The sequence below is a fragment of the Nicotiana tabacum genome, chromosome 4, assembly GCF_000715075.1.
Source record: "Nicotiana tabacum cultivar K326 chromosome 4, ASM71507v2, whole genome shotgun sequence".
Lineage (NCBI taxonomy): Eukaryota > Viridiplantae > Streptophyta > Magnoliopsida > Solanales > Solanaceae > Nicotiana > Nicotiana tabacum.
The window spans coordinates 142,586,753-142,595,147 of record NC_134083.1 but is presented as its reverse complement, the minus strand read 5'-3'; positions in this window follow the sequence as shown (position 1 = coordinate 142,595,147).

Below are 8,395 nucleotides of genomic sequence, written 5' to 3'. Positions count from 1 at the left end.
TCAAGTCAACAGGCGCCCACCTGGAGAACGAGGGAATTTATTTCAAGTTTTAATTCAACAACAGGCGCCCACCTGGAGAACGAGGGAATTTATTCAAGTTCTGAGCCGCAGGCGCCCACCTGGAGAATGAGGGAATGTATTTCAAGTTTTAAGTCATCAGGCGCCCACCTGGAGAATGAGGGAATGTATTTCAAGTTTTAGTTCAACAACAGGCGCCCACCTAGAAAACAAGGGAATTTATTTCAGTTTCAAGTCAGCAGGCGCTGGAGAACGAGGGAATTTATTTCAAGTTTTAATTCAACAACAGGCGCCCACCTGGAGAATGAGGGAATTTATTCAAGTTTTAAGCCGCAGGCGCCCACCTGGAGAATGAGGGAATGTATTTCAAGTTTTAAGTCATCAGGCGCCCACCTGGAGAACGAGGGAATTCATATTCACGTTTTAAGTCGCAGGCGCCCACCTGGAGAATGAGGGAATATATTTCATGTTTTAAGTCATCAGGCGCCCACCTGGAAAATGAGGGAAGTCATTTCAAGTTCAAGTTAGAGGTGACAGAAGACTCAAAATCAAGTTTTGAAGACATATAGACAGGAATCTTGTAACTCATAGCTGATAGATTTGCTTAGTTTCTTTTCATTTTGACTTCGATGTAATAAGGAATTCGGCAAGCAGTAGTAGCGGCAACAACAGTGAAATCACAGCTTCTCGGTAGTCCCAGCTACCAAAACTTCCAGAACTACACTGACCTGATTCCTCCATAGCCGAGGATATGTAGGCAACCTCGGAAGCAAGGTTCGGTCAAACGTTTTTTAAAATGCTTCCCATGGAATATCTAAACGGGCAAAAGATCGCTCGTATTTGCTCAATGTATCTTTGCCCGAAAACTCTTCGTGTTTCCAAGCAAAAAGGGGCAGCTGTGAGCACGTGATTTTTGCCCGACTAAAATATTCCTATAGAAATTCACAAATAGATTTTTCTTAATTATTTTTAGTTTTATAGAATTTGTAGGAATTTTGGTTAAAAGTTGCTTGCATTTAGTTGCATATTTAACATTCTAAAATCATAAGAAAAATACCAAAATATCTGAAGTATTTCGTGCATAACATTTTTGGTCTAGTAGCATTTAGAATTTAATTGCATGAGTTAAATGCATTATTAAACGAAAACCACAAAAAATATGAGTCGTTTTTACATTTTTAGCTTTAAATTACAAATTAGTAATTCTTCTTTTATTAGTCTAAATTCATTAATTATGGTAAAATAGATAACTAGGTTTAATTCTGCAAATTAGATTGATTTAGGACTTAATTTAGGTTTTTAATTAATTAATTTTATTAGGATTTAAAATCAAGAAAAAGAAAAGAAAAGAAAGAAAAATGTGTTTGGTCTCGAATTTGGGCCAAAATAATTTCTGGCCCAAACAATTACCCCAAATCCGCCCAACCCAACACCTACAAACCCCCTCACCCGGCCCAGCCTCGTCACTTAACCAAAACGACGTTGTTTTGTTAACAGCGATCTCAGCCGTTGATTTCCTTTGATCGAACGGCCCGCAACTCCCCCCTCTAACCCTTATATCTGTCGTAACTCCTCCCCCGCAAAACCCTTCAGACCCCTCTCATTTCCCTCTCTTTCTCTTTCACTCACCCAAACCCTAGCCGCCCCCAAACCCCTCGTCTCTCTCTCAAACTCACTCCAAACCCTAGCCGCCCAGAATTCCCACACCGGCGGCGCCACTCCAAATCCCCTCAAACTCGCACCCTATGACCCTCATACCCTCCTAATCCCTAATCCCCCATCAATTACATCAGAAACCCCACCAAAATTAGCGAATCTTAGATCTAAAATTCAAGAAAAATCCTAGTCTGGTTTATTTTTAAATTGCTTTGGTGTTTTTGTTAGTTCAAGACTCACATGCATCGAGTGATCTTGATGAGAGCAATTATTTTAGGCTAGTCTCGACCCATTTCAAAGTTACCAGAGTCCGGTCCATTCATCGTTCGCGGCTAGAGTTCATCATTTCCGTTGCTCGTCGGTCTGTTTCGTTTGCTCATTTCTTTAACGTTTAAATTAGTACTCTTTTCCCTCATTTGTTCTCGCTCTGTGTTTTTTTGTGTTTGTTTTTCTTTCTTTCTCCTTTTTCTTTTTTCAGTTGGTTGATTAAACTTCGTCGTTAATTGCATGCTCAATTAGTTCAACTAATAAACTGATTTAGATTAATTAAAAGTTAAGTACTTAGTAAAATCTCTGATTTTATCTATTCAAATATGGCATGTGTTGTTTCATTCTTTTGTGGGCTGTTTTCTTTAAGGTCGAATCTGGGCTTGGTCTTGGGCCATTTAGGTCATAGCATTTGGCCCAAACCTAAGCAGATAGTCTGCTTCTAGAAGTGGCAGCTGGCGTTTTTCAGTTAGAAAAGATTCCCTCCCCTCGGTTATTTTCTTCCCTGAATTCACGCTGACAGAATATTCACACACTCCCTCTCCCTCATACAAAGGATACTCTTACATTCTATAAAAGAGGACTCTTCCTCACATTCTAGAGGACAGAAAAAAAAAGGGACCTGCATATTCACTCATAGGGATACACACACAGAATTCACTCTGTATTTTTCATTTTTTCTACTCTCATCTCATACGGATTTTGGGTCATTTCTGGATTTCTGGGTTTGAGTTTGAAGCTGTTGTGTTGTTGGTTTTCTGCTGCTGCTTTTCTTGCTGCTGCTTCTACCCAGTTTTTTTTAGAGATTTATTTTCTCTTTTACTTATCTTTGCTGCTCTAAGCTGGACTTCGCCAAAACCAGTGTCTTATTTTCCTGTTGCTTTTGTTCCAGTCTAGGTATTTCTTTTGAACTTTGGATTGCTAATTGGATGGGAAATGTATCTCTGATGGAAGACGCATGTGGATAATGAAGTTAATGGAATTAGTTTCGTTCAACTCTAAAGCTTTGTTGCTTTATCTCTGCTTTTGGTATTTTGTCTCCCTAGTGTCGTATTCTGCTTTAAGGTTTACATAAGAAGAAACATAGATTTATTGCTTGTTGTAGTTTATTTATGGTTGTAATCAACCAATATGTAAATAATGATGAAGCTGTCTCTACTCCTCGTCATTTTAAAATACTTTGTCTGTCAAAGACCGAGTACACTGAGAAATAAGGATATGAGGTGAATTCATAAATAACTGTATGTGTTGTTTGGACATTGTTCGAATTCCTTGGATTTTGAACTTTGAAATTCTATTTTTTTTGTGTGCAGAATTAGTATGAAATGAACCTGTAATGACTATATTTTGGGGTTTTAGCGATTAGCGAAATTTGTATGTGAGTGACTGTTATTTGCATAGATTTCCTAAGAGTCAACTAGCTCATTTATCTAGCATATAACAGGAACATGAAATTAGTTTTAGATTGGGGAACCTTATAGTTCATAAATGCCAATTGCTGAATCTCCGTGGTTTTGAGTTGAACAGAGTTCTTAGACCATGAATTGTGTTTGTCTGGGTTACCATGGCTAGCACTCCGTACCTGTGGATTTGTTACAGAAGCCCAAACTCTTTGAAACATTGTAAAGTCTCTTTGAAATCACTGTATGCGCATATGAGCTTTTATAAAAAATGACTGCCAAAACAATTCTAGTAATTCTAATGCTTTTCTCCAAAATAACTTTGTTAATAATCTAAAAGAATGAACTATTCTCAACATATGAAGATCCATGAATTCTAGACTTCTCACTTAATCCCGATCATAGAAAGAAATACTAATGAATATTGTAGCTTGCTTTAGGAACGAATAATCAATCATCGTGACTATGGGTACGGCTCCCGCGGCATAGTCATGATACATAACCTCAATTCAAGTGTGCATTTCATGCGACTCGACCTTAACTTCAAACAATAATAAAAACAAGCACGTCGTAAATCGCGGGTGCATTTCATGTGGCGCGATTTGTGACGTGTGCCAAAATAATAAGTGTACGACATCGTGACTTGTTTCAAATAAATTCCATAAATATTAAAAGCGGTCAGAAAGCTAAAAAGCACAATAGATTTTAAATATGTAATAAATCAGATAATTGGGCCAATTATTAATAGTTGAGTGACCGTGCTAAAACCACGGAACTCGGGAGTACCTCACACCTTCTCCCGGGTTAACAGAATTCCTTACCCGGTCTTCTGTGTTCGCGGATCATAAATAGAGTCAAATTTCCTCGATTTGGGATTTAAAATAAACCGGTGACTTGGGACACCATAAATTATTCCAAGTGGCGACTCTGATATAAATAAATAATCTCATTTCGATAATGTCACTTGAATTAGAAAAACTCCCCTATCCCCCGCGGGAAAAAGGAGGTATGACACTTGTTGAAGAATTATTGGTACTAGTGTAGCCGCATCTGCGGAGTCTTGGCCGTAGAAGTGACTTTGCAGATGCGGACTATCCATTGCAGAAGCGAGGTGAGAGCTGGTGAGGAAGACCGCGTAAGCAAATTTTTTAGCGCACCTGCGTGCGCGCAGATGCGATATTTTGAGTGCAGGAGCAGGAGTTGGCGCAGATGCGGGTTCTTGTGTCGCACTTGCGATGTCGCAGGAGCGGGTGTTTCTCCGTAGGTGTAAGGGCCATTTCTCCATTGCCATTCCGCAGAAGCGGAACGTTTGTCGCAAAAGTGACGGCGCATAAGCGGCTAAGTACGTCGCAGATGTGACGATGCCTGGGTAAAAGCTATATATCGAGATTTTTTGTTCTTTTATCATATTTTGAGATTTGGGGCTCGGATTGAGACGAATTTTGAAGCAAATTTCATCACAAGGATTGGGGTAAGTGTTCTACACTCGGTTTTGATTATATTTCGTGATTCTATCTTCGTTTTTGGTAATTGGATTATGAATTATAAAGAGAAATTAAGGGGTTTGCCCTAAAGTTTCATAAAGCGAATTTTCGAGTTTTGAACATCGATTTGGAGTCGGATTTGAGTGAAACTAGTATGGTTGGACTCGTAATTGAATTTGTTATTGGATTTTATAAGTTTCGTCAAGTTCTGAGGTGCGGCCCTAGGTTGTGCTTTTGGGTTGATTTTGAGTTTTGATTAAAGATTCGACCTTTATCGATTGTGTTTGTTTTCTTTGGCATTATTTGATGTATTTGAGTTGCTTTAGGCTAGTTTCGAGCGTTCGGAGGTCGGTACGCGCGTGATGGCATTTTTGGAGTATCGCTTGGCTTGCTCGGTATTAGATTTGGCTTGTTCTAGGTAAGTAACACTTCTAAACTTGGTGCTGAGGGTATGAACCCCTGAATATACGTGATATGTGTTTGGTGTTGAGGCGACGCACATGCTAGGTGACGGGCGTGTGGGCGTGAACCATGTGAATTGTGACTCGGTTATTTATGTGGTACTGTGTAGTCACCTAATCTTATTTGTATCCATGAAATCTCTATGTGCTAGAGTAATTGAGCTGTGATCCATATTAGAAACCATGTCTAGGCTATATGCTTATCCTGTTGGGACCCACTAAGGTCATTTTTGTTGTTGAGTTATTTGCTTACATTGCAATTACATACTTAGTCATACGCATTTATTTGCATATCATATCTCAGTTTCTGTTACCATTCATTGATACTTCACATCATCATTTTGGGCTGGTTTTCATGACATTGAGAGCCCGAGAGACTGGAGAGATTGATAACTGAGTGAGGCCGAGGGCCTGATGGTGAGGATATTGATGGGATCTGGCTGCTCAGGTATTATTGATTTATGATGGGTTCGGGCGGGCTGCACGCTGTAACATGTTTTTATTGATTTATGCCATGATTGGCTTATTATAACTCTTGGGCTGAAGGAGCCCCTCCGGAGTCTGTACACCCCCAGTGAGTGCAGGTACCTACTGAGTGCAAGTGCCGAGTGATTGGGAGGGCTGAGCGACACTGAGTGATTACGAGGACTGAGTGACTGGGAGGACTGAGTGAATTGATACTCTGAGAGTATGCATATGGTTTTATCACTGAGTTGCATTGCATTCGACATGCACACTTGACATACAATCATAAAGATGCATTTTCCTCATGTTGTACGACATTGCATCATCCATGAGTTTACATACACATTGACATGTAGGCATAGAGATGTACTTTCCTTAAGCCATTTGAAAATGAAATATTTACCTCTTGAAAGATTTGGGAAAAAATCACAGTTTTACAAACATACTCATATTTTGGTGATTTCGGTAAAAGATTTGGGTTTTCACTGACTTACTTGAAACGCATGACTATTTTTCGGAACTGTGAACGAGATGAGCACTATCTCTTAGTTATTTCTTTTATCACTTTTATTATGTTGTTATAAACTGTTGTTGTCTATTGGTGTTGGACTCCGACTTTTGTTCCAGCTCGTCACTACTTTCAACCTAAGGTTAGGTTTGTTACTTATTGAGTGTATGGGGTCAGTTGTACTCATACTGCACTTATGCAGCTTGCGTGCAGATGTTGGATGCTGATGTTGCTGTGCACGACGGGAGCTGGATTTAAAGAAGTACATGCGTTCTGATCATAGCTGCCTCTTGATCTTGGTAGCTTTAGAATTTTAATCTGTTCATGTATATTTCAAACAGATGATGTACTTTATTTCATACCAGCTTTGTAAATTCTAAATCTTAGAAGCTCATGATTTGTACTACCAGTGCTTGAGAAATTCTTGTATAAAGCAGTTGTATTTTTATTTATTTTCTTAATAAATCTCATTTAAATTGGATAGTTGTTAATTGGCTTACCTGACGGGTTGGGTTAGGTGCCATCATGACTAGGTAGATTTTGGGTCGTGACAGTTACTTGGTGGCTAAGTCACTTTTTTCCTATAAATATAGGGGTTCTATTTATATTGTAATTCATCCCAAATCAATAAGAATTCTCTCTCTTTACTTTTCTCTGTAATGCTCTTCTTCTTCTTTTATTGTTTTATAACACGTTATCAGCACGAGACTCTAACCAATTGAGTAGAAGCTTTGGGATTGAGCATAATGATTGTCAATTATTCCATGATCTTCCTTCATGATTAAATTCTGTATTTAAGGTAAGTATTTTACTTTATTTATTTCTTTTAAATTCTTGAAATTCTATAATTTGATTTTAAATACCAGCAAAGACAATGAACTTTGATTATAACTCTAATAGAGTTGTAAGAAATTATAACTACCTGAAGTGATAAAATTGCTATGTCTTGCCATGATCAAATTCATGTATGATTATGAGCACAAGAAGTGGAAACATGTCCTATTGAATTTGCTTTATTCTCAGTCCCTTAAAAGAATGTGGTTGCAGTATGTGATAAGTCTAAAAGAAGACAAAATTATCACCCTAAAGGTATCAATGAATGTGGACATAGCAATAGACGAAATTAGAATCATCATCTTTGTGGTAATGAGAACAATAAGGATTCTCAAAATAATCCTTCACTCTGTGAAAGTAATGTTTGTCATCGATTTGACATGAAATTTTACAAAGCACATATAGATGATTATGGTCCATTCATGATGTGAATGTGATAACATGTGATTTATGAATACATATTCATTTTTGGAAGAATATAAACGTACTAGTGGTAGTGAATATACCACACTCACCTCTAGAAGGAGGTTTGAGATGAAATAAGAAAATACTTTCATTATTATTGCATGAATGATCATTGACCACGTACCTATTGTGATTATGCCAAAATATAATGACAATGTGACTATATCTTTCCTATAATGATTTTGATCATGACCATAATGGTATAACTTTCTCCTTGGAAGTGATATTCACCATATGGATGATGATGAATATGTGGTAGTAAAAAAATAGGTTAGAGCTCTGGAAGAGCCAATTATACTATTTTGGAGAGATAAAATTAATTATTACTAAGGTATTGTGTTGTAGTAAGTCTCAAAGTAATTTATTGAGTTTCTAAAGTATTCGCGAAAGCGTTTGGTTATATTGACACTATAAATAATGAGAAGACTTAATATTTTCTATTACTACAACTTGTAGCGGCATAATATGTATGTAAAATGCTACCCGCTTTATTCTTCAGTTTGTACTGCACACATAAAAGAATGCCACAATAAAGTGGAGATTTATTGATATAAAAACCCATATCATAATAAACTTGAAATTTATTGATAATTACACATGTCATGGTGTAAACCTGAAGTTTATCAATATTGATAATTTATCCTGTTGGCATAATTGATTTAGCCATGTGCAAAAATAAAAGAAAATTCACATGGGTAAATATTAAAGAACTTTTTAGTTCTTTACGAATTCTCTTATGTTGTTTATTCTCATTAATTAATAAACCAACTAAAATTGGGATTGAATCCCATGAATGCTGGAAATATCAAAGGTGAATATGGGCCCATTCACCTGCTA